The sequence below is a fragment of the Tachyglossus aculeatus genome (assembly GCF_015852505.1).
Source record: "Tachyglossus aculeatus isolate mTacAcu1 chromosome 12 unlocalized genomic scaffold, mTacAcu1.pri SUPER_6_unloc_1, whole genome shotgun sequence".
Lineage (NCBI taxonomy): Eukaryota > Metazoa > Chordata > Mammalia > Monotremata > Tachyglossidae > Tachyglossus > Tachyglossus aculeatus.
Genome location: NW_024044828.1, coordinates 22,762,066 through 22,789,381, shown reverse-complemented (window position 1 = coordinate 22,789,381; position 27,316 = coordinate 22,762,066). Strand labels below are relative to the sequence as shown.

Below are 27,316 nucleotides of genomic sequence, written 5' to 3'. Positions count from 1 at the left end.
CTTCTCAGACCCACAGTCGAGTCAAACAGAACCAGTTGCCTGCCCAGAGCCCCAACCCCCATATACAGAACAAGCTTCTGTGTCCACAGTGGCCTCCTCTTCCTCCCTGTTCTCTCTCCCCAAATCCAGCTAATCCTATCCAAACACACACACACACACACACACACACAGAGAAGAAAAAAAAAGACACACCTTCCCTTTGAGGTGACAGCACAGCCAACAGCTCCATCTCAATAGCAGGGCATGTCTGATATGTGACCCGATGGTCCAAACAGCAGAGGGAGAGTCCATGAGGCTGGGAAATGCATTGGGCTAGTCAAAACATTCGAAACAATAAAAAAAATCATTTTGGGCCTCCCACCCGACCCTATCCCGGTGTTGAGGCTGCAGGACTTGTGAGAAAAGGATATAAAGTTGGAGCAGCAGGCTATTTTTTGTTTTGTTTTCTTACTTAGGGAAAACTGTGGCCATGTGTGATAGCAATGAGGAAATAATTCAGCACAGAGAGCGGTAGAAGATGGTCATCGGGAAGGGAAAAAAGTGGTTGTGAGTTTCAGATGTGCCAAGCTAGGGGAAGCAAAGCTGGAAGGAATATTTACAAGTCAGGTGGGACAGCTGGGAAGAATCAAGATGGATGTGTAATAGGTGAGGAACATTTGGGGACAAGGTAAATCCAGGGGCTTCACAGGCACCCGACTCTTGGGTAGCAATAATAATGCTTATTAAATGCTTCTTATTAAGCGCTTAGTGCAGTGCTCTGCACATAGTAAGTGCTCAATAAATATGATTGATTGATTCTGATGTACAGAACTCTGCTTTGAGCACTGGCATTTGCCTCAGTGGACAAGGAGAGAGTAGGGAACGGTGGGGAATTAAGGAGGGAACTAAGTCTAGACCATAGAGCCAAGGCAATACCCTGAGTGTCGATGAGGGAGGGGAACCATTGTTGTTGAGTACAGGAGAGAACAAAGTTTAATTCATTCTCACCTGCCATGAGATGACCGAGGTGGTTTCCAGCAGCACTCCGTGGGCACAAGAGAAAGGAGTGGAGGAGATCTGATGGTACTACTGGGGGCTGAGAAGGAAAGGGAAAGAAATGCAAACGATGCAGTTTCTCTCAAGGACATTCCTCCACCACCAAACAACAATAACAAAAAAAAACCCCACTCACCACACATGACAAGGCACCCACCCAGACAGCCTGGCTTCTCCATTTTTGCCTTCCCCTGACACTGGATCTCCAGAAACCCACACCAAGGATAGTGTGGACAAAAAGTGACAACAGGGCAACTACTGACTGAACAGAGGTGTGTTAAGGCCTGCAATGCCCATGACTTTTTCTGCTTTCTATGTTCCCTACCAATAACAAACTCAGGTAGAAGGCTACAATACTCCAGAGAAGCATGGGAAGGACACACACACACACACACACACACACCTGAGAGCAAGCCCTTACACATACAGAAAACGTTCCTTCTGTGGACTCTACAGAGGTGCAGAGCAGTTCCAAAGGACTGTTCACTATGCTCTACCCTACTCTTGCACTCAACCCCTTTCTACCCTTAGTAGTACACTTGTACAGCTGGTATTTCTGACAAATCTATCCCACACTTCTGCAGATTGGAAGGTCAGTTTCTACCACCATGCCTGCAGTTTCAGCTCTCCAGCCTCTAGGCAACGTACTCATGCTCTCTCTCACCTCTGACATTCATCTCATAATCAACTCCCCATAATTCATTTTCCCAGAAGATCAAGTGGATAATGACCTTTCCTGCCTCTCTCTTCACAAGACATCTCCCTCCTCTATTCCCAAAAAACAACTGTGTGACACAAAAGAGTTCCTTCAAGGGGTGTCCAGAGTGATTCTGGAGACAGGACTGTGAGCACCCAGAGATTAGACCCATCTATAGAATTAAGGGCCCTGGGTCTCCTCAGACCCGCAATCGCGTCAAACAGAACCAGTTCCCTGCACAGAGCCCCAGCCCCCATTTCCAGAAGCAGCTTCTGTGTCCACAGTTGTCTCCTCTTCCTCACTGCTCTCCCCCCCAAGCCAGCTAACCCTAACCCCCTCCACTCACACGCAGACACACACACAAGAAAGACAACTCCTTCCCTTTTATGTAGCAACAGAGTACACAGCTCCATCTCAGTGGCTGGTCTGATTAGAACCAAAAGTCAACAGCCAACAGATGATTCTCAAGGCCAGGAAACACACAGGGCATCTGCTGTAGAGAAACTAGGGGCGTGGTGGGGGGGGAGGGGGAGGAAACAACAAAAACAAAGTCTCACTTTGGTCATCCCACCATAACCTGCACACTCCCAACTATGGAGACTTCAGAACTTTATAAAAAATATAAAGCTAGAGTGGTGGTTCAGTTTGGTTTTTATTTTAATTAGTGGAACTGGGGCAGCTTTGTAAGCATTAAGGAAGGAAGTAATTCAACACGGAATAGTACAAGATGGTCATTGGGAACATAAGACTAGGGTACGGGAGTGTTTAGAATGTGTGAACTAAAGGGAATCAAAGTTGACAAAATGATTTGGAAGTCAGGCAGGTGTGATGTCTGCAAAGAATGAGGATTACTGTGGAACAGGTGAGGAAGATTTGGCAGCAGAGCAAATCCAGTAGCTTGAGGAGCACCATCTGCTCGATTATTAGTAAGAGTCTTTATTAAATACTCTCTCAGAAAAAGAGCCCTATTTTGAGCATTGGCAGCTGCCTCAGTGGCAAGGAAGGAGTAGGGAGCACTGGGGATTTAAGGCATGACAAATCTAGAACAGAGGTTAAAGGCCATAGGAATGGGCATTAACAATGAAGAGGAATCATTGTTGCTGGTCACAGGTAACAACAGTTAAAGTTCACTCACCTGCTGAGGGGGTTGAAGGGTCCTAGTGCCCACACTGCACCCAACAGCATTCCAAGGCAAGAGAGCAGGAGTGGAGGACATCTGATGGGGCTCCTGGGGGTTGAGAAGGAAAGGAGGGGAAGAGGCAAACGATGCAGTTTCTCTAAAGCACACGTGCCTTCACCACCCCCAAATCAACTGATTGTTCAAAACACATAAGGACAGCCACACACACCCTGGCTTCTCCACACTTCCCTCCCCCTGGATCCCCACACATCCAGGCCAGAAAAGGCCAAGACACAAACAAGAGGTTTCCAGGGCAATTGCTGACTGAGCGGGGAAGCCTACAGTGCCCGGGTCTTTATCTGCTTTCTATGGTCCCTGCCGAGACTCAGGAGGCTACAACACTCCAGAGAAGTGTAGGGGTAGGCAAACAAATACACACCATCTTAGTCTTGACACGGACTTCCCTCTCCCCCGAGAATGTCCCCTTACAGCTACAGAAAGGTCCTTTCTGGGAAAACTATAGATTTGTAAGGCATTTGCGATGCCAGGACTGTGCGCTGTGCTCTACCCTGCTCTTGCACTGGACCCCCCCCCCCACCCCTAGAGATCCCTCCCCATGTTGCCCCAGGTATCGGACCTGTACGACTGGTATTTCTGACTGACTTCAAAAGATAGCCCACGGTTCGGTATATCGTAAAGTCGATACAGTACCCGCATTTTCAGCCCTCCGGCCTCTCTCGCTTCCTCAATCTGTCTCACCAGACATCTCTCACAGTGAAGACTCCTTAATTGAGTTTAAGAGAGTAAAGGAGACCATGGTCTTCCCTGTCTCTCTCCTCAAAGAGCACCTTCCTCCTCTCTTTCCCAGAAGAGACTGCCAGACACAGAAGAGTCCCTTCGTGGGAGACTGAGGATGTACAGAGTGACTCTGGAAACAGGACTGTGAGCACCCAGAGATTAGACCCATCTATAGAATTAAGGGCCCTGGGTCTTCTCAGACCCACAGTCGAGTCAACCAGAACCAGTTCCCTGCACAGAGCCCCAGCCCCCATTACCAGAAGCAGGTTCTGTGTCGACAGTGGCCTCCTCTTCCCCTACCCAGCTAACACCCTCCATTCTCTCTCTCTCTCACACACACACACACACACACACACACACACACACACACACACACCCCAACAACAAAAAAATACCTTCCCTTAGAGGTAGCAGTACAGTCCATGGCTCCATCTCAGTGACAGGGCAGCGCCGAAATTTAAGCCCAAGGTCCCAGCGGCAGAGGGATGGCCTTCGAGGCCAGGAAGTATTGGACATCTGCTGTAGACAAGCGTCATAGCAAATAAAAATCTCCCTTTGGTCATCGCACCCACACGTGCAGCCACTGTAGCTGCATGACTTGTAGGAAAATGAGGTAGTACTTGGGTGAGGGACCATTTAAAAAAAAGGAGACATCAAGGAACTGTGAGCATCTTCAAAAACATTAAGGAAGGAATTAATTCACCACAGGAGTAATTGAAGATAGGAAGGGAAGGAAAGTGAATGTGAATGCTTGGGAAGTGTGAAGCAAGGGGGAAAACCTAACAGTCAGATTTCAAAATCTGGCAGGTGACATAGCAAAGAACAATGAGAAATGTCAAGTAGGTGAGGAAGGTTTGGGGACTGGGCAGATCCAGTGGCTTCAGGTATCACCAGAGTCTTGGTTAGTAGTAAAGCCTTAATACTTCAAGTGCAGAACCCTGTACTAAAATACTGGCAGTTGCCTCAGTGACAAAGAGGGAGTATTGAAAACTAGGGAAGTAAGGCAGAAGTCTACAAAAGAGGGTGAAGGTAATAGGTATTAGAGTCAGTGAGGGAGATAAGCCATTGTGGCTGAGCTGGGCAGAGAGCAAAGTTGAATTCCTTCCCACCTGCTGGGAGATGGTTGAGGTGGTCCTAGGGCCCAGATTCCCCCACAGCAGCACCCTGTAGCATGACAGCAGGAGTGGAGAAGATAGCCGATGGGGCGCCCGGTGGCTGAAAAGGAAAGGGGGAGGAAATGCAAACAATTCAGTTTATCTAAAAGTGACATTTCTCCACTCCCAAATCTATTGTTCAAAAACCATTAGGGAGCCACCACAGGCACCCTGACTGCTCCATTCTTCTCTCCTCGGGATCTACACAAACCCAGGCCAAAGACGACCTGGGCCCAAAGGACAGGAGGGTGTCTCAGGACAAAACGCAGACAGAATAGGGAAGTGGGAACGCCTGCAATACCTGGGGCTTTAACTGCTTTCTATGCTCCCTGTTAACTCTCAGGCAGGTGGCTAAAGGACTCCAGAGAAGAATGCTGTGAGGATGGATGGACACACACACACTTGCCACCAACCTCCCACTCCCCTGGAAGCAACCCCTTACAAATATGGAAAAGCCCCTTCTGTGGGAACTCTAAGTATGCAAGGCAGTTCCAATAACAGGACTGTTCATGCTACTCTTTCACTGGACACCTCTCTCCCACAAAGATCCTTATCTTTCCTCCTTCCAAGTGTTAGGGCTGTAGGGCTACTATTCCTGACTCCAAAAGATAACTCATTTCTGTATATGGCAAATTCATTTCCTAGTACAGATGCTTGCACTTCCACCTCTCCAGCCTCAATGCACCTCCCTCTCTCCGCTGACAATCCACTCACACAAGTCTCTGTAATTCATTTTTTCAGAAGAGAATAGAGGAGACCAAGACCTTTCCCGCCTCTACCTTCACAAACCGCCTCTGTCTTCTCCCAGAGCGACCGTCCGACACAGAAGAGTCCCTTCGTGGGAGGCCGAGGATGTACAGAGTGACTCTGGAGACGGGACTGTGAGCACCCAGAGATTAGACCCGTCTATAGAATTAAGGTCCCCGGGTCTCCTCAAACCCACAGTCGAGTCAAACAGAACCAGTTCCCTGCACAGAGCCCCAGCCCCCATTTCCAGAAGCACTTTCTGTATCCACAGTGGCCTCCTCTTCCTCACTGCTCTCTCCCCCAGCCCTGTTAACTTTAGGCCTTTACACACACCCACAACAACAACAAAAACCCAAGACACCTTCCCTTTGAGGTGACAGTACAGCTTACAGCTCCATCTCAGTGGCAAGACAGGTCTGAAGTTTGATCCGATGATCCAAAGGGACACAGGTACGGTCCTTGAAGTCAAGAAATGCATTTGGCACCTGCTGTAGAGTAATAGTGAGTAAATCTCTCTTGGTCAACCCACCCCAACGTGTGCATTTTTAGGCATTGAATATTTGGAACTCAGGTAGATGTGACAGATAAGAACACTTAAGATGATGTAGAGTAGGTGAGGAAGGTTTGGGGGAGAGGACAAGTCCAGCGGTCACTGAACTCCTTGGTAGTAGTAAGAGTAGTTAACACTTCTGATGTGCACAGCCCTATATTAAGCACTGGCACCTCATGTAAAACAGTAGTAGGGAAAACTGGGGATTTAAAGGCAAGAGTTAAGTCTAGCAAAGAGTAAAAGCAATAAGCATGGGAGTGCAGGTTGGAGGACAACTGCTGTTTCTGAGCAGGGCAGAAAGCAAAGTTAAATTCCTTCTCACCGGTGGAGATCTTCAAGATGGCCCAAAGGCTCTCATTCCCTCCCAGCGGTGGCTCTGTGGCATCAGGGTAGATGTGGAGGAGATCTGATGGGGCTCCTGAGGGCTGAAAATTGGGGGGGGGGGGGGCGGGGAGATGCAAAAACTTGAAGTTTCTCTAGGCAAGACATTCCTCCACCGTCAGATTTGGCAAAAAGGTCAGCCACAGACACCCTGGCTTCTCCGTTCTTCTCACTCAATCGACACACCCGGGCTAGGAAAGGCCTGGATGCAAAGGACAAGAGGCCTTCAAGGCAACTGGTGACTAAACAGGAGTATGAGAAGGCCTGCAGTGCCCAGATCCCTATCTGCTTTCTATACTCCCTACCAAAGCCCAGGTAGGAAGCTAGAAGACTCCAAAGAGGAAAGGGGTGGGGACAGATACACACACACACACACACACACACACAGTCTTGATACTGACCTCCCACTCCCCTGGGTACAGTTCCTTACAGATATATAAAAGTGTCTTCTGTGGGACCTAGAGCTGTGCCAAGCCAGGTCCAAAGAGATGCCTGTTCCCTAGGCTCTACTCTTTCAGCGGACCTCCCCCTCCCAGCGATCCCTAATTCTGCACAGCCCCCAGCCCAAAGCAGACCGGTAGGGCTATTATTCCTGACTGCAAAGATAACCCAAACTTCTATATAGTTAAAAGTCAGCTACTACTATAATGCCTGCATTTTCAGCTCTCCACCCTCTACGCAACTCATTGAACCTCAGTCTGTCACTGACATCTATCTCACCCCAAAAATCTTCCCACGGTTCAGTTTCCTCAGAAGAGGTTACAGTGAACCAAACTTCCCCGCTTCTTCCTTGACAAAGCATCTCCCACCTCTCTTCCCCAGAAGTGACTCTCAACACCAAAGAGTCCCTTCGTGGGAGTCTAAAGATGCACAGAGTGACTCTGGAGACAGGACTGTGAGCACCCAGAGATTAGATCCATCTATAGAATTAAGGGCCCTGGGTCTTCTCAGACCCACAGTCAAGTCAAAACAGAATCAGTTCCCTGCACAGAGCCCCAGTCCCCATTTCCAGAAGCATCTTCTGGTGTCCACAGTGGCCTCTTCCTCATCTCTCTCTCCCCCCTAACACACAGACACACACACACCCCAAACATCTTCTCTTGGAGGTAGTAATACATCCCAAGGCACCATCTTGATGGTAGGACAGGTCAGATTTCTCCTGATGGTCTAAACAGCAGAGAGATGGTCCTTGAGGCCGGGAAAGTGTGCAACATCTGCTGTAGGGAGTAAGTTTAACAAAAAAAAAAATTTCTCCATCAACCCAGCCCCACCTTTGCACTGCCAGGCTTTGAGACTGAGGGATTTCTAAGAAAACAATGTAAAGCTGGGGTGGAAATCTGGTTTTATTTTTTTATTTTTTAAGATTGGGGAACTGAGGGTATGTTTGTAAACACTGAGGAAGGAATTCAACACAGGGAGCGGTTGAAGGTGATCAGGGATGGGGGGAGTGGATTCAATGGTTTAGGATGTGTGTAGCAAGGATAATCAGTTTGAGGGGACTGATTTTGAATTCAGGCATCTGTGAAAGCTAGAAAAAAAAATGAGTATGAGGTGCTGTAGGTGAGGAAGGTTTAGGACAGGGCAAATCCAGTGGCTTCAGCTGTCACTGGAGTCTTTGTTAGTGATAACAGTATTTATTCAATACTTCCTCAGTGCAGACCACTATACTAAGCACTGGCAGTTACTTCAATGACAAGGAGTAGGGATTTAATTCTACTCCAGAGGGTAAAGGCAATAGAAATGGAATGGGAGTCCATGAAGGAGGTGAACCATGGTTGCTGAGCATGAGAGAAAGCAAGATTGAATTCCTTCTCACCTCTGAAGTGGTCAGGGTAGTCCTAGTGCTTGGATTTCCCTGAACAGCACGCTGGGGCATCAGAGCAGGAATGGATGTGGTCTAACGGTGCTCCTGGGGGCTGAAAAGGAAAAAAAAAAAATTGGAAAGAAATGCACACAATGCAGTTTTTCTAAATGAGACATTCCTCCACTACACCAACTTATTGTTCAAATGGCATTAGAGGACATCCACAGAAACCTGGGCTTCGCCCCTCACCCTCCATCTCCACACACCCAGGGCAGGGGAGACTTGGATATGAAGGGCAAGATGGCTCCAGGGCAATTGCTGGCTGAACAGGGATGTGAGAAGAGCTACAATACCCAGGACAGAGGTGCACATGCGTGCGCGCGCGCACACACACACACACACACACACACACACACACACACAATTTGCCTCCCACACCAAAGGCAGCAACCCTTCAGATATGGAAAGGTCCCTTCTGTGGGAGTCACAGATGGGCAAGGCAGTTCCAATGAGAGGGATGGTTGACTATGTTTGACTCCACTCTTCCACTGGACCCCTCTCTCCCCCAGCGATCCACCCCCAAGTCTCAGACCTGTAGGCCTGGTATTCCTGAATTCAAATACCCCTAACTTCTGGGTATTGCAAAGTCATTTTCTAGGGCAGTGCCTGCATTTTCACCTCTCGAGTTTACTCACAACACCTCATTCTGTCTCTCTCCACTGACAGTTTCTCAAAACAGGATAAAGGCAACCACAACCTTCCCTGAAGCAACTGTTCAACACAGAAGAGTCCCTTCATGGGAGACAGAGGATGTACAGAGTGACTCTGGAGACAGGACTGTGAGCACCCAGAGGTCAGACCCGTCTATAGAATTAAGGGCCCCGGGTCTCCTCAGACCCACAATCGAGTCAAACAACCAGTTCCCTGCACAGAGCCCTAGCCCCCATTTCCAGAAGCACCTTCTGTGTCCACAGTAGCCTCCTCTTCCTCACTGCTCTCTCCCCGAGCCCCATTAACCTTATGTTTTTATATACACACACACACACACACAAATAAAATAAAAGCCTTCCCCTTGAGGTGACAGTACAGCCTACAGCTCCATCTCAATGGCAGGACAGGTCTGAGGTTTGATCTGATGATCCAAAATGGCACAGGTATGCTCCTTGAAGTCAAGAAATGCATTGGGCACCTGCTGTAGAGAGAGTAATAGTGAGTAAATATTTCAGTCATCCCACCCCAACCTGTGCACTTCCAGGTATTGAACGTTTGGAATTCAGGCAGGTGTGAGAGATAAGAACACTTAGGATGATATAGAGTAGGCGAGGAAGGTTTGGGGACAGGACTAGTCCAGGGGGTCACAACTCTTTGGTAGTAGTAATAGTAAACACTTTTTATGTGCACAGCCCTGTATTAAGCACTGGCACCTCATTTAAGACAGAGTAGGGAAAACTGGGGATTTAAAGGCAGGAGTTAAGTCTAGCAAAGAGTAAAGGCAATAGGCATAGGAGTCCAGCTTGTAGGGGAACTGCTGTTTCTGAGCAGAGCAGAGTTAAAATTCCTTCTCACCTGTTGAGATCTTCGAGACGGCCCAGAGGTCCTCATTCCCTCCCAGTGGTGCTCTGTGGCATCAGGGCAGATGTGGAGAAGATCTAATGGTGCTCCTGAGGGCTGAAGATGGCGGGGTGGGGGGGGGAGAATGCAAAAAACATTTGCAGTTTCACTAAATGAGACACCCCTCCACCGTTCCCTCTCCACATCAACCCATTTAGCAAAAAGGTCAGCCACTGACACCCTGGCTTCTCCATTCTTCTCACCTGATCAACACACCCGGTCCAGGGAAGGCCTGGATACAAGGGGCAAGAGGTCTCCAAGGCAACTGGTGACAACAGGAGTATGAGAAGGCCTGCAGTGCCTAGGTCCCTATCTGCTTTCTATATTCCCTACCAAAGCCCAGGTATGAAGCTAGAAGGCTCTACAGAGGAAAGGGGTGGGGACCGACAGATGCGCGCATGTACACACACACACACACACACACACACACACACACACACTCTCTCTCTCTCTACACACTGACCTCCCACCCACTCCCCTGGGAGCAGTTCTTTACAGATATGCCAGAGTGTCTTCTGTGGGACCTACAGCTGTGCCACAGCTGGTCCAAAGAGACACCTGTTCTCTAGGCTCCAACCTACTCCTTCACCGGCCTTCCCCCTCCCCGAGATCCCTATTTCTGCACAACCCCCAGCCCAAATCATCAAACCAGTAGGGCTGGTATTCCTGACTCCTGAGATAACCCAAACTTCTATATATTTCAAAGTCAGTTACTACTCTAATGCCTGCATTTTCAGCTCTCCACCCTCTATGCAACTTACTCACTGAACCTCATTCCTTCTGGCACTGACATCCATCTCACACCAAAAAACTTCCCAACGTTCAGTTTCTCAGAAGAGGAGATAGTGAACCAAACTTCCCTGCCTCTTCCTTGACAGAAAGCATCTACCCCATCTTCCCCAGAAGTGACTGTCAACACAGAAAAGTTCCTTTGTGAAAGGCCAAGGATGTACAGAGTGACTCTGGAGACAGGACCGTGAGCACCCAGAGATTAGATCCGTCTACAGAATTAAGGGCCCCGGGTCTTCTCCGACCCACAGTCGAGTCAGACAGAACCAGTTCCCTGCACAGAGCCCCAGTCCCCATTTCCAGGAGCACCTTCTGGTGTCCACAGTGGACTCCTCTTCCTCATCTCTCCCTCCCCCCCAACCCAACACCCACCCACCCACACACACACACACACACACACTTCCCTTAGAGGTAGTAGTACATCCCAAGGCGCCATCTTGCTGATAGGACAGGTCTGAGATTTCTCCTGATGGTTTAAACAGGAAAGAGATGGTCCTCAAGGCTGGGAAGTGTGCAACATCCACCGCAGAGAATAAGTTTTTTAAAAAGAGAAGTCTTCATCAACCTAGCCCTACTTTGTGCTGCCAGGCTTTAAGACTGAGGGATTTCTAGGAAAACAATGTAGAACTGGGGTGGAAGTGTGGATTTTTTTTTTTTTAAGATTGGGGAACTGAGGCATGGGTGGAAGCACTGAGGAAGGAATGAATTCAACACAGCCAATGGTTGAAGCTAGTGAGGAAGGGTTGGGGGTGGGGAAAGTGGATTCAAGTTTTTAGGATATGTGTAGCAAAGGTAATCAGTTTGAGAGGACTGATTTAGAATTCAGGCAGCTGTGAAAGCTAGGAAAAAAATGAGTATGATGTGCAGTAGGTGAGGAAGGTTTGGGGACAGGGCAAATCCAGTAGCTTCAGCTTGCACCCGAGTCTTTGGTAGTGATTGTAGTATTTATTCAAACACTTCCTCAGTGCAGAGCACTATAGAAAACACTGGCTATTAATTCAGTGACAAGGAGTATGAAGGACTGGGAATTTTGTTCTACACCAGTGGATGAAGGCAATAGTAATGGAATGGGAGTCCAAGAAGGAGGTGAACCATGGTTGCTGAGCAGGAGAGAAAGCAAGATTGATTTCCTTCTCACCTCTTAAGTGGTCAGGGTGGTCCTAGTGCCTGGATTTCCCTCAGCAGCACTCTTTGGCATCAGAGCAGGAATGGAAGTGGTCTAATGGTGCTTCTGGGGGCTGAAGAGGAGGAGAAAAAAAAAGTGAAGGCAGTGTACACAATGCAGTTTCTCTAAATGAAACACTCCTCCACTACCCCAATCAACCTATTGTTCAAAAGGCATCAAAAGCCATCCACAAAAACCTGGGCTTCTCCCCTCTTCCCTCCCCCTTCAATCCCACACACCCAGGCCGGGGTGGGAGGGGGGCATGGAGAACAGGACTGTTGGTTATGTTCTACTCTTCCACTGGACCCCTCTCTTCCCCCCAAAGATCCACCCCCAAGTCTCGGACCTGTAGGCCTGGTATTCCTGAATTCAAATACCCCTAACTTCTGGTATCACCAAGTCAATTTCTAGAATGATGCCCACATTTTCACCTCTCCAGTTTACTCACAGCACCTCATTCTGTCTCCCACCACTGACATCGATCTCAAATCCCCATAATTCAGTTTTTCAAAACAGGATCAAGGCAACTGCAGCCTTCCCTGCCTCTCCTCAGAGCCACCTCCCACCTCTCCTCCCCTGAAGCAACTGTCCAACACAGAAGCATCCCTTCATGGGAGACCGAGGATGTACAGAGTGAGTCTGAAGACAAGATTGTGAGCACCCAGAGATTAGACCCCTCTATAGAATTAAGGGCCCCGGGGCTTCTCAGACCCACAGTCGAGTCAAACAGAACCAGTTCCCTGCACAGAGCCCCAGTCCCCATTTCCAGAAGCAGCTTCAGTGTCCACAGTGGCCTTCTTTTCCTCACTGCTCTCTCCCAACTCATTTAACCCTCATCCCTTATATACACACACACAAAAAAAAAGAGAAAAAAAGGAAGCCTTCCCTTTGATGTAGCAGTACAGCCCATAGCTCCATCAACAGCAGGGCAGGTCTGAGATTTAACATGATTGTTCCAAATAGGAGAGGGATGGTCCTCAAAGCTGGGAAATACACTGGACAGCCATTGTAAAGACAATAAGACCTATTAAATATCTGCCTCCCATCATCCCAATCTGGCCTCTGCCAGAAATTAAGGCTATGGGACATGGGAAGATAGTGTAAACCTGGGGTGGAGAGTTTTTTTTTTGGGGGGGAGGGGTGGCAGCAGGGGGTAAGATGAAGAAACTGCGGGCATGTTAGAAAGCAGTGAAGAAGCTATTAATTTGGCACAGGAGGAGAGCTTGGAACTGGTCATCGGGAAGGGAAGAGGCGGATGTGAATGCAGCATAGGTAATCAAAAGCTTGAAGAGACTAATCTGAGTGAGGCAAGTGTTACAGCTTTGAACAATGAGGATCAATGTGGAATATTTGGGGATGGGAAAAAATCAGTGGCTTCGGGTATCAAATTCCTGGATAGGATAATAGTAATAATATTAGACACTTACCAAGTGCAAAGCACTGTACTAAGTGCTGATAGGCACCTCAGTGACAAAGAGGAAGTAAGGAAAAGCAGGGATTTCAGGGCAGAGTTAAGTCTGGAACCCACGACGAAGGCAATATGAAAGTCAATGAGGGAGGGGAACCATTGTTGCTGAGTGAGGCAGAGCAAAGTTGAATTCCTTCTCACCTGCTAGGACATGGTTCTAGTACCTGATTCACACCAGCTTCCCCCTGTGGCATGAAAGCTGGAAAGTAGAAGAACTGTTGGTGGTCCTGGAGGCTGAGAAGGAAATAGGAAGAAATGCAAACAATTCAGTTTCTCTGAAAGACGCATTCCTCCACCCCCGCAAATCAATTGTATTTATTGAGCACTTACTGTGTGCAGAGCACTGTACTAAGCACTTGGGAAGTACAAGTTGGCAACATATAGAGACAGTCCTTACCCAACAGTGGGCTCACAGTCTAGAAGGGGGAGACAGAGAACAAAACAAAACATTAACAAAATAAAATAGAATAGATATGTAGAAGTAAAATAGAGTAATAAATATGTACAAACATATATACAGGTGCTGTGGGGAAGGGAAGGAGGTAAGGCAGGGGGGGATGGAGGGGGGAGGAGGGGAATGTGTGAGATGACACCCACAGGCACCCTGGATTCTCCACTCTTCCCTCCCCTACCCCTAGGCTAGTTAAGTTCTCCACACAAAAAACGGGAGGTCTCCAGGGCAACTGCTGAATAAATGGGGCTGAGGGAAAACCTGCAATATGCAGGACCATTGCTGCTTTCTATGCTCCCTACCCCAACTCATAGAAGAGGCTATAGGGCTTCAGAGAAGAATGGGGTGGACACACACACACACACACACACACACACACACACACACACTTCTACCTCATCTTGACACTGACCCCCTCACTCCCTTGTAAATAACCCCTTACAGATATAAAAAAGTCATTTCTATGCGTACTATGGTTGCATAAAGCAGATCCAATGAGAGAATTGTTGACTATGCTCTCCCCTACCCCTGCACTGGATCCCTCTCTCCCCGCCAGAGATTCCAAACCCCCAAGAAAGTTTCAGACCTGTAGGGTTGATATTCTTGACTCCAAAGATACCCCACACCTCTGTATATTGGAAAAAATGAGTTTATATTACAAATGCCTGCATTTTCAGCTCTCCAGGCTCTATGTAACTCATTCACTTTACCTCAAGTTTGTCTCATGACAAGTATTTCTTACTAGAGAATCAAGTAGACAGTGACCTTCCCTGCCTCTCTCCTAGAAATACCTCCCACCTCTTTTCCACCCGAAGCAACTGCTAGACACAGAAGAGTCCCCTCGAAGGAGATCGAGGATATACAGAGTGACTCTGGAGACAGGACTGTGAGTAACCAGAGATCAGACCCGTCTATAGAATTAAGGGCCCCGGGCCTTCTCAGACCCACAGTTGAATCAAACAGAACCAGTTCCCTGCACAGAGCCTCAGTCCCCTTCTCCAGAAGCAGCTTCTGTTGTCTGCAGTGCCCCCCCCACCACTTGGCTCACTGCTCCGTCCCCCAATCCAGCTAATCCTAACCCCCTTCACACATACAAAAAAAAAAAAAAGAAAAAAAGAAAAAAACTCCCAACGCCTTCCCTTTGTAGGTTTGAAGCCCACAACTCCACTTCCATGACAGGGCAGGTCAGGTCTCAAAATTGACCTCAATCCAAATGGCAGATGGATAGTCCTCATCAGGCAAACTCTGTGGAAATAATAATACCTAGTCAGAGGCTGCCCTTAGTCACTCCCCCACCCCCTAACCTGGGCAGAGCCAAGGATTGAGGGTGCGGGACGTCTTTCCTGGTCTCAGATTGGGGCAGGCAGAGGGATGGTGGAAGACAGGTAAAGGGGCTTCCAAAATAAACAAAAACAGTGGGTATCGGGGAAAAAGGTTAAAGCGGCAAAGGGGATTGCACTGTAGTAAAAAAAAAATAGATTTTTAAGTGGTAGAATGGAGTACAAAGTCTGGGTTTTAGCCAGCTGAATTACTAAAGAAGAGAATAGGATAGAGATACAGTAAGAAGGGTAGCATTGGAAAAATAGAGTGCCTGGTGTGAGTTGGAGTACAGGAGAAAAAAGGGGAGGCAGAAGAGAGAAGGTGATTGACTGACTAGAAGATATTAAGACCCAAGGTGAAAATAAGCACATGATGTTAAACACAGTCCCTGCCCCTCAAGGAATTCACAAACTCCATCACCGCTTTACAGATGAGATCCTTGAGGACCAGAGAAGTGAAGTAACTTACCCAAGGTCACACAGTACACCAGCAGTAGAACTAAGATTAGAACTCAAGTCCTGCTCATTGTCAGGCCTTTGCACTATCCCCTATACTGTATTACTTCCTTAAGAAACAACTAGAGCCTGTATTGATATGAGAGAGAATTAGAGAGGTGGGGGAAAAAGTTGCAGGAGTGAGCTTCAGGGGAGAAGAGAACAAAAAATCCTTACCATAATCAATATTGGATGCAGAAAGAGGAAAAAGTAAGAAAGAGGAAACACAGTCTTTACATTACTCATCTTGGGGTGGGGTTGGTTAGAAACAGCCAAATCCCCACCAGGTTCTGGGTCAGCATGACATCTGAAAATTAATGCAGAAAGTTAATCAGAATGAATTAGTTCAGCAATACAGTGAGAAGGGAAATAGATGAGCCAACTGGTCCTCAAAGCCCCAACCAACATCAGCCCCCTCCCCACACACCCCCCACACCTACAACTAACTGCCCACCCTCACCTCCGACCCGGGATCAACATGGCATACTCCCCCAGAACAAGAACCCCTACCCCCCCCCTCAAAAAAAAAAGACCAAAAAAACCCCCAAAACAACCCCCACTCACCAAGCTCCAGCAAGGAAAGCAGCCCTTCAGCAGAATACACAAAAGTAGCCCAGTAAAGGTTGCCACCTGGAGGCTTATATGGGTCAGGGAGCTTAATTGGGAGCAGCTGATTAGGGTGGGAAGCAAGCAGGGGCCGGACCGGCTAGGAGCAGCTCATCTCCCGGCCGGGAGGAGGAACACCTGGGCTGGGGGTGGAGCGGGGTCGGTAGCCTCCTGGGAGGAAATCACAGAGGCCTCCATGGAGGAGGGGGGCTAGGGTGGGGCGGGGCCCGGGAGTCTCCCCGGGACCCCCCCAAAGTGAACCCACTTCCTAGAAAGCCGTGGTCACAGCGGGCTAGCCGCCCCACATTTGATCTCTTTATCGGGGGGTTGACAATGCCATTATTCCCTTTTCCACTGACATTTTGGTTGGATTTGGCCCCTCCTGAGAAGCAGGGGGTGGGGGCGGGGTGGAGGGGGTCTCGGGGAGGAGGTGACAAAGCCCCCCCGCCCCCACGGCTCTGCCCGGCCGGCTGCCCCTGGAGGGGGCGGGGTCCCCTGCCATCCGGGGGAGGGAGCCCCCCTTTCTCTGGATCCTCTGAGAGAGAATAATGATAATAACTGTGGCATTTGTTAAGCACTTACTATGTGCCAAGCACTGTTCTGAGCGCTGGGATACATACGAGGTAATCAGGCTGGGCACGGTCTCTGTCCCACCCGGGCCTCGCCATCCTAATCCCCATTTTACAGAGGAGAAAAGTGAGGCACAGAGAAGTGAAGTGATTTGCTCAAGGTCACCCAGCAGAGGGTTTAGTGGATAGAGCACGGGCCGGGGAGTCAGGAGGACCTGGGTTCTAATAACTGCTCTGCCACTTATCTGCTGTGTGACCTTGGACAAGTCACTTCACTTCTCTGGGCCTCAGTTCCCTCCTCTGGAGAATGGGGATTAAGACTGTGAACCCTATGTGGGACAGGGACTGTGCCCAACCCAATTACCTTGCATCTACCACAGTGCCTGGGACATAGTATGTGCTTGACAAATACAATTATGAGTATGATTATTACGTGGCAGAGCGGGCATTCATTCGTTCATTCAATCGTATTTATTGAGCGCTGACTGTGTGCAGAGCACTGTACTAAGCGCTTGGGAAGTACAAGTTGACAACATATAGAGACAGTCCCTACCCAACAGCAGGCTCACAGTCTAGAAGGGGGAGACAGACAACAAAACAAAACATATTAACAAAATAAACTAAATAGAATAAATATGTACAAATAAAATAAATAGAGTAATAAATATGTACATGAGAACTCACAGCCTCTGACTCTCAGGCCCGGGATCTTTTGGCCTCCTCCCACTCCGTTAGACCTTCGATGATCGACAGATCGTATCAATTGAGCGTTTCCTGAGCCTAGAGCGGTCAGGCAGTTTTATTTATTGAATGCCAACTGTGTGCAGAGCACGGAACTGAGGGCTTGGAAGAGTACAAGAGCACTGTACTGAGTGCTTGGAAGAGTACAGTGTAACAATATAACGGACACCTTCCCTGCCCACAACAAGTTTACGTACTGGCGGGGAGACAAACATTAATATACATCAATAAAACTACAGACCTGTCCATAAGCCGGTGGGAGAGTACAATACAACGGTGCCGGTAGGCACATTCCCTAGTGGAAAGAGTACAGGTCTGGGAGTCAGAGGACCTGGGGCCCGATCCCGGCTCTGCCACGTATCCACTCTGTAACCTTGGACAGGTGACTTCACTTCTCTGTGCCTCAGTGACATCATCTGTAACATGGGGATTAAATCCTACTCGGTCCTCCTTAGACCTTGCTCCCCAGGTGGGATGGGGACTGTGTCCGACCAGGTTAACTTGTACCCACCCCGGTGCTTAGAACTGTGTCTGATACATAGTAAGCTCTAAACAAGTACCATGATTATCATTATCATTATCACTAAATTAGAGCTATATACATAAGTGTTGTGGAGCTGAAGGTGGGGCAGATAGAGGGTGCAAACCCAAGTGCTACCACGGCCCGCACCCCTGCTCCTCCCTTGTACTTCGGCGTGGCATCTACCCCCAGAAAGCAAACTAGAAATAATGACGATGGTCCCTGTTAAGCATTTACTAGGTAACGGCCACCGCACTGAGCGTCGAGGGAGATATGAGATAAACAGATTAGACACAGTCCCTGTCCCACATGGGGCTCACAAAATAAATGGGAGGGAGAACACTCAAATCATCAGTTGTATTTACTGAGCGCTTACTGTTTGCAAAACACTGTACTAAGCGCTTGGGAAAGGACAGTATAATGGAGACGGTAGATACGTCCCCTCTAGACTTAAAGCTCATTGTGGGACGGGAAAGGCAGACATTAAAATAGTAAATTATAGCTATGGACTTAATTGCTGTGAGGTTGAGGGAGGGGTGAATAAAGGGAACCGATCCAGGGGCAGATATTCAATCAACATTTTACAGGTGAAGGAACTGTGGCACAGAGAAGTTAAGCGATTCGCCCAAGGTCACAGAGCGGGCACGGGACGGAGCTGGGATTACAACCCGGATCCTCGGACTCCCGGGCCTAGAACTCTTCCCGCTCGGTCACGCTGCCCAAACTAAAGCTTTATGAAATGGTCGAGTGCACCCTTCCCAGAGATCATACCCTTTCTGATCTGATCGGGAGGCTCAGAGGCCAAGAAGCTTGACCCAGCTGTCCACTGTAAAGACGGTAGAGTGGGTTGGTGAAAAATATCCAGGTGAAACTCTTCTGGTGATCATTGCCTGAATTAGCAGAAAGCTCCTCAACCTGTTGGGCCTCAAATGTGGCTCAGTTTTCAAAAACCTAAGGGCAGAGTCAAATTAAGGGGAAACTGAGGAAGCTAAACACGTCTCTGCTCTCCCCTAAGCCCGGTTCAAGAAGACCCAATTGTGAGAATCGAGTCCCGAGGTTCGTGGCACGAAGCCAGCCCCCGCTTCTGCCGGCACCCCTGTTCTTATTGTTCTTCTGGGTGCCTGGGCCACGAAGACCCCAGGTAGCAGATTCAAATGCAAAGTCTGTGGCACGAAGCCAGTCCCACCCCTTTGGCGGTAGCCATATTTTTATTTTTCTTCCCGGCGCCTGAGTCGTGAATGCCTGACAGGGAAGACTCCGATATGGGGTTTGAGGGTTGAGACCTGCCCCGCTTTTGTCCGAAACCATATTTTTATTCTTCTTTCCCTAAGACTGAGCCATGAAGGTCCAAATACAAAGAATCAAATCTGGGGTCATAGCGTGAGGTCAGCTTAACATATTGCTGGCATATTTATTTTTACAACTCTCCTGACACCTGGACCATGTAGACTCTAAAGGGGAGTCTAATCTGGGGTTCTTGGCTTGAGGCAGTCACCCATTTGCCAGTACCCATATTTTTATTCTTCTTTCTGGTGCCTGGGCCTTGAAGATCACAAAATAATAATTTTGGTATCTGCTAAGTACTTACTATGTGCCAGGCACTGTACAAAGCACTGGGGTGGAAACAAAGCAAACTGGGTTGGACACAGTCCCTGTCCCAAGTGGGGCTCGCTGTCTCAATCCCCCATTTACAGATGAGGGAACTGAGGTCCAGAGAAGTGAAGTGACCCAGCAGGCAAGTGGCAGAGAGGGGATTAGAACCCATGATCTTCTGACTCCCAGGCCCGTTCTCTAACCGCTAAGCCATGCCATTTCTCTGTAAGGGAAGGGGCAAAATCCCCAAAACTCTCAAACTCCCAAAAGGGAGCTTAACCTGGGGTTAGAGTTAAGTAAACTTCGCAAGTAAAGAACAGCTGGGATCAAAACGCGGGTCCTCGGACTCCCAGGGTTAGGGTTAGGATTACGATTACGGTTATGGTATATGCACATCATAAATATTGTATGGGTGAGAGTGGGCCTCAAATAACCCTCAAATACAGGGTCCACACCCAAGTGTAAAGGTTAGGGTTGTAGTTCACTCAGCTGGTGAGTGACAGACCTGGGATTCAATCCCAGGCCCTCTAACTCCCGGGCCTGGACTCTTCCCACTTGGCCATACTCCCTAAACCAAAATTTTAGGAAAAGATGAAATGTGCTTTGCCCCTAGATTACGCCCCTTATGACATGTGCCGGAAGCCAGGAGTCTGAGGAGCTTGGTGCAGCTCTTTTGCATACATGTTTAACCAATTGTATATTCAGCCATTTAGCTCAACTTGTAAATATTTTTATGCCAGTCTCCCCCATAAGCATGGAAGCTCTTTTGATCCTAAAAAGGTGTCACTTCTTTGTTTTTACTTCAAATGCTCTTCAGTATATCACACCCCATGGGTGCACAGTAAAATACTCTTCTACTATGGCAGATTTATGTGTGGTGCAGGCACCTGAAGGCCATTTAATTGATATAAACATTAAAAAGAGCAAAAAAGTATTTACACCTGAGCTATTTAGCACCACACTAAACACCTGGGTTGTAGTATTCACAGTCTGTGTATGTTTTCTGCATTAAAGCCATAGCTTTTGTATGTTTATGCATTCAAGCTCTAGCTTTCTTAGAAAGACTTGATGCATTTGTGTGTTTCATTTTTCCGGGGCTGGATCCGAGTGCCCACAGACAGACCCCCTCCTTCGGAGTATGTCACCCTGTGCTTATCAATAATAATGATGGCATTTGTTCATTCATTCATTCATTCATATTTACTGAGCGCTTACTGTGTACAGAGCACTGTACTAAGCGTTTGGGAAGTACAAGTTGGTAACATATAGAGATGGTCCCTACGCAATAACGGGCTCACAGTCTAGAAAGGGGAGACAGACAACAAAACAAAACATGTGTACAGGTGTCTTCAGAATCAATAGAAATAAAACTAGATGCACATCATTAACAAAATAATTAGAATAGTAAATATGTACAAGTAAAATAAAGTAATAAATCTGTACAAACATATATGCATATATACATATATATGTTAAGCGCTTACTATGTGCAAAGCACTGTTCTAAGCGCTGGGGAGGATGCAAGATGATCAGGTTGTCCCAAGTCTTAATCCCCATTTTACAGATGAGGTAACCGAGGCACAGAGAAGTTAAGTGACTGCCCAAAGTCACACAGATGACAAGCGGCGGAGCCGGGGTTAGAACCCATGACCTCTGACTCACAAGCCCAGGCTCTTTCCACTGAGCCACACTGCTTTTTGTTCTTCCCCGTGACTGGGCCGTGAAGAGCCAACTGGGAAGACTCAAATATGAGGTTCATGACATGTAGCCAGATGGGTGCTCAGAGGGGAGGAGTTTCTGCTGGATGTGGAGGTGGATGGACATCTGATGGACGGTCTTGGGGTCCAGAACCACATTCTCTGTGCACATCCATATGGCTGGTATTTAAGTGTTTGCTACGTGCCAAGTACTGTAGTATGTGATGGGGTAGATACAAGCTGATCAGGGTGGACATAGTACCTCTCCCACATGGGGCTCACTGTCCTAATCCCCATTTCACTGAAGAGGTAACTGATGAGAAGTGAGGTAATTTGCCCAAGGTCACGCAGCAGTGGAATGGCAGAGCTGGGATCAGAATCCAGGCCCTTATTCTATCCCCTAGGCCCCACTGCTTCTTTAAGGGGTTAGGGGTTTTTTTGATAGCATTTATTAAGCGCTTACTATGTGCAAAGCACTGTTCTAAGTGCTAGGGAGGTTACAAGGTGATCAGATTGTCCCACGGGGGGGCTCACAGTCTTCATCCCCATTTTACAGATGAGGTAACTGAGGCCCAGAGAAGTGAAGTGACTTGCCCAAAGTCACACAGCTGACAAGTGGTGGAGCCGGGATTTGAGCCCATGACCTCTGACTCTAAAGCCCGGGCTCTTTCCACTGAGCCATGCTGCTTCTCCAGAAGGTAGGGTTCCGGCCTACCTGCTCTGCGGAGCCCTCGGACAGCTATGAGGAAGAATGCGGTAGACCCATTCACTGACCTGCAAAACTGTTGGTTGTGAAAGGAGCTTCTGTCCTGCCCGTCTGCAGACTCCACCCCTTAGGACAGCACAGACCCAATCCACAAACAAGAGACCATCAACAGACCTGAGGCTGGGGTTAAGAGATTTTTATTCATTCTCTCCCCGTGTATGAGACCAGAGGGTTCCGGGGCCTATCTCGGGGGGCACCCGAAGGCGGTCAGAGATGACCCGGATGGACGTTCTCTGACCGTGGCTCGGGTGGTCACGGCTGGGGGTGTCGAGGAGTGGTGAATCTGGTGCTTTGCCGGATGTCTGCCGTTGGATTCTGGAGGGAGGCGGTCCAGCTGGCAGGCCACAGGCCTGTGGTTCACGAGTGTGGAGTCTCTATCTATCGCTGGCTTTATTTCGGTGGGGGCCGGTGGGGGAGTACTGAAAGGAGATGAAGTCAAAGGAGGGAAAGGGCATGGGGGTGGGGGAAGGGCGCACGGGGAGAAAGAGTCCCCAAGCATTGCCTTCCTCCCTGCCCATCCCTCCCAGTGACTGCCACTGTCCCCCCTGCAATCTCTCCCTCAGGAGGATCAGGGGGCACTTAGTGGCAGTGCTGTAGGGAGTTCAGACCCACAATCCCACCTATTCCTACCCTGTCCTCCCACTCCCCCTCACTGTGCCACCTCTACTGCCCCCCTGCAATATGGGGCTGCAGAGATGGCCTCCGGCCACAGAAACAGACACAATCGCATGACCCCATCACCGGACACGGAGGTTCTCTCTCTCTCTCTCTCGGCCGCCTCTTCGCCTCGTTCTTCCCGGAAACGGGGACATCCGGGTCCGCTCTCAAGCTGGAGGGTAAAAATGACCTCTAGGCAGATTTTGAAGGGGAAGACCCAAGGCAGAGATGAAAGTCTTGATATAGAATCGGCCTGAAATTCCCTCGCCCACACAATTCACGCCACAGATCATCGGGGAGCCCTCCTCCTCCGGAAGTCTTCTCCGACCCCACCTATCTCGGCCCGGGGGCCACCAGCCGTGCCGTCCAGGAAGAAACCGTCTCCCGGAGGGGATTTGAATTTACAGGGAAAAATCATTCTCTTACACGAAATCCTCAGCTGAAAGCAGTCACTCGCTCTGGGCCCGACACACGGCCGGAAGAACCCCACAGACCTGTCTGCTTCTCCTCTGTCATTCTGGGAGTCACGGTTGAACCCTGCGTCTACAGAAAAGGCAAGAGAGACATTTAGATTCTGTCCGGTACCTGATGGGGCTGCAGATATACAGAAGATTGTCATTCATTCATTCATTCAATCATATTTATTGAGCGTTTACTGTGTGCAGAGCACTGTACTAAGCGCTTGGGAAGTACAAGTTGGCAACATATAGAGACGGTCCCTACCCAACAATGGGCTCACAGTCTAGAAGGGGGAGACAGACAACAAAACATGTAGACAGGTGTCAAAATCATCAGAACAAATAGAATTAAAGCTATATGCACATCATTAACAAAATAAAAAGAATAGTAAATATGTACTGAACGTTTTCCAGTGGCTGTTAACACTCTCCAAATATTTCTTAACAGTGTTGTGATGACCCAGCCAAGAGGAAAAAGTCTCAATAACAGTCTTATAGATGTCTTTTAAATATCTGATGCAAAAAGAAATATTTGATACCACCAGCATCTGAAGCCTCCTTGCCCCATAGCAGGGCTCCTCCTGGGCAGGGACTGTGTCTATCGGCCGCACTACACCTTCCGCGGTGCTCAGTACAATGCTCTGCACACAAACGCCCATCATGGACTGAGATCGGTTCAATAAAGGGATGCAGGAGAAACCGATTACGCAATAGCACATGGGCTCAACTAATCATTGCACCCTTTTTAAAAACCAACTTCTTTAGAACGAGCCAAAAGTGAGAGCTTAGGTCTAGACTCTCTAATTCTCTGCTAGGAAATCCAAAGTTTGTTGGATCTAGAGTAACTCAATCAGTGGTATTTATTGAGCACTTACTTTGGAGACTGAGCACAAGACAGCAGAACTAGTAGACCCATTCCCTTCCCCCAGTAAGCTCACAGTCTGTAAAGGGATACAGCCATTACTATAAATAAATTCTAGATATGGACTAAATAATAATAATGGCATTTGTTAAGCACTTACTATGTGCTGAGCACTGTTCTAAGCACTGGGGTAGATACAATGGAATCAGGTTGTCCCACATGGGGCTCAGTCTTTATCCCCATTTTACAGATGAGGGAACAAAGGCCCAGAGAAGTTAAGTGACTTGCCGAGGTCACACGGAAGACAAGTGACAGAGCCGGGATGAGAACCCATGACCCCTAACTCCCAAACCCGGGCTCTTTCCACTGAGCCACGCTGCTTCTCTAGATAATTATCATAGCACTTTGGGAGCCTTTTCGAAGACTTCAGAACTCAGACTGCCACTCTCCCAGAATAATAATTATGATGATGATGGTATTTGTTAAGTGCTTACTATGAGCAAAGCACTGTTCTAAGTGCTGGGGAGGTTACAAGGTGATCAGGTTGTCCCACGGGGGGCTCATAGTCTTAATCCCCATTTTACAGATGAGGTAACTGAGGCCCAGAGAAGTTAAGTGATTTGCCCAAAGTCACACAGCTGACAGTTGGTGGAGCCGGGATTTGAACCCATGACCTCTGACTCCAAAGCCCGTGCTCTTTCCACTGAGCCACGCTGCTTCTCAGAAGAACTTACCCCTGAGACTTCTACCATCCTGAAGTGCAGGCTGAAAAAGACAAGATGAACTTCAGCTGGGGTTTTGTTCCTCCTGAGGAAGGGTCTCTCTCTGGTGTTTCCCTCTTCCTCATGGCTGATTCCAGGGCAGTTCTAGCCTGGGCAAGGCCAAACAACGGGTATCAAGGGGTCCTTGCCACCACCTCAAGTCTTCTCCCAGATGGGTACGTCCTGAAGCCGGTCCCCATGCCATGTCGGGCTGCTGGTTCTGGCCGTCAGGGAGGACACTGAAGACCCTCGCGGCTCCTTCGCCAGGCTGGAGCCGGTGAAGCATCGGGGCACTGGAAGTGCAATCGAGTGCTATGGGGTTGAGGGAGGGGTGAATAAAGGGAGCAAATCAAGTTCAGGTATTGAATCAACATGTTGCAGGCTAAGAAACTGAGGCACGGCCAGGTTAAGTGACTCACCCAAGATCACAGAGCGGGCAAGAGAAAGAGCTGGGATTAGAACCCAGGTCCTCCAACGCTCAAGCCTGAATTTTTCCTGCTCAGCAACACTGCCCAAACCCAAGTTTTAAGAAAAGATAAAAAGCACCTTGCCCCAAGGTAATGGTGCTTCTAACCTGTTCAGTAGGCCCAGAGTCTGAAAAATGCGGTCCATCCGGTCACTGCAAAGATAGTAGAGCAGACCGGTGGGAACGATACAGGTGGAAACTCTTCTGGTGATCGTCGTCCAAATGAGCGGGAAGCTCTTCCACCTGTTGGGCCTCAAATATGGCCAAGCCCCAATACCGAGGGTAAAGTCCAAACAAAGGCAAAGTGACAAAGCCAAAGCCATCTTCCCTCTCCCTAAAGTCCAGGCACAAAAACCCAACTGAGAGAATCAATTACCCAAGGTTCTAAAGCCAGTCCCTCATTTTTCTCGCTCTGCCCAATACTCAGGCCGTGAAGACCCAACTGGGAGAGTTACATCTGGGGTTCATGGCATGAAGCCAGCCCCACTTTTGCTGGCACCCATACTTTTATCGTTCTTCCCGGCACCCGGACCGTGAAGGCCCAAAGGGGAAGACTCAAATCTGGGGTTCGGCGAATGAAGCCAGTCCCCTTTCACTGACACTCCTATTTCATTGTTTTTGCCAGTGCCTGGGCCATAAAGACCCAGACGGGAAGACTGAAGTCTGAGGGTCATGGCCTGAAGTCAGTCCCCACTTTTGCTGGCACATGTCATTTTTATTCTTCTCAACACCTTGGCCATAAAGACCCAAAATAGGAACACTCAAATATAGGGTTTGTGGCATGAAGTCAGCCCCCCATTTTGTTAGCACTCATGTTACTATTGTTCTTCCCAGCACCGAAGCCACAGAGACCCAAATGGGAAAACTCGAAACGTTGGTTCATGGCATGAAGCCAGCCCCTCTTCTGCCAGCCCTCGTGTTATTATTGTTCTTACCTGTGCCTGGGCCATGAAGACCCAAATGGGAAGGCTCAAATCTGGGGTTCGCGGTGTGAAGCCAGCCCACATTTTGCCAGCACTCACATTATCTGTTGCCTTTGTGCCTGGGCCATGAAGACCCAACTGGGAAGACTTGAATATAGGGTTCATGGCATAAAACCAGTCCCCTGTTTTGCCAGCACCCATGTTATTACCAAGCTTTCAAATGCCTGGGCCATGAAGACCCAAAAGGGTCAAATCTGGGGTTCATTTAATGAAGCCACCCCTCTTTTACCACCATTCATTTTTATTGTTCTTCTCAGTGCCCAGGCCTGGAAGACCCAAATGGGAAGACTCACATCAGGGGTTCATGGCATGAAGTCACGCCCCCTTTTGCTGGCATCAATATTTCTCTCTCCCCCTGCTACCTGGGCCATGAAGGCCCAATAATGGAGTGAAATCTGGGGTTTGCAGCATGAAGCCAGTACCACCCTTTTGCTGGCATATTTTTATTGTTTGTTGCGGTGCCCCGGACGTTAAAAGACCCAAATGAAACCGCTCAGATCTGGAGTTCATGACACGAAGCCAGACCCCACTTTTGCTGGCAACCAAATTTTTTAATTATTCTCCCCAGTGCACAGGCCATGAAGACCCAAATGGGAAGACTCAAATCTGGGGTTCATGGCGTGAAGCCACTACCTCCTTTTGCCGGCCTTCAAATTTTTAAACTTTTTTCTCTGGTGCCAAGGCCATGAAAACCCAAATGGGAAGACTCAGATCTGGGGTTTATAGCCTGAGGCCAATCCCCTCTATCTTTATTGTTGTTCCCAGTGCCAGGGCCATGAAGTCCCAAATAGGAAGGTTCATATCGGGGGTTAGTGGCATGAAGAAAAGGCTCTTTTGCCAGCATCCACATTTTTTCTCTCCCCCTGGTACCTGGGCCATGAAGACCCAATAGAGAAATAAAATCTGGGATGCACTGCATACCCTCTTTTGCCAGCACTCATTTTTTTTTTGTTCTTCCCAGTGCCCAGACCATGAAGACCCAAATGGGAAGGCTCAAATCTAGGGTTTATGGCATGAAGCCAGTCCCCACTTTAGCCAGCATCCGTCTTGTAA

At 48.6% G+C, this 27,316-nt stretch overlaps 2 long non-coding RNA genes across 2 annotated transcripts; both read right to left on the bottom strand.

Annotated features, from left to right (window-relative positions):
• Nucleotides 1-9,285: 9,285 nt before the first annotated feature.
• On the bottom strand, nucleotides 9,286-11,938 carry LOC119921162. Its single transcript, XR_005448476.1, has 3 exons — nucleotides 11,825-11,938; nucleotides 9,853-9,954; nucleotides 9,286-9,478 (listed from the first exon to the last, which is right to left on the bottom strand). It is a non-coding gene; the product is annotated as an uncharacterized LOC119921162 (long non-coding RNA).
• Nucleotides 11,939-22,212: 10,274 nt separating this feature from the next.
• On the bottom strand, nucleotides 22,213-25,170 carry LOC119921071. The gene is made up of 3 exons (XR_005448456.1): nucleotides 24,788-25,170; nucleotides 23,160-23,276; nucleotides 22,213-22,495 (listed from the first exon to the last, which is right to left on the bottom strand). It is a non-coding gene; the product is annotated as an uncharacterized LOC119921071 (long non-coding RNA).
• Between the last annotated feature and the right edge of the window lie 2,146 nt (nucleotides 25,171-27,316).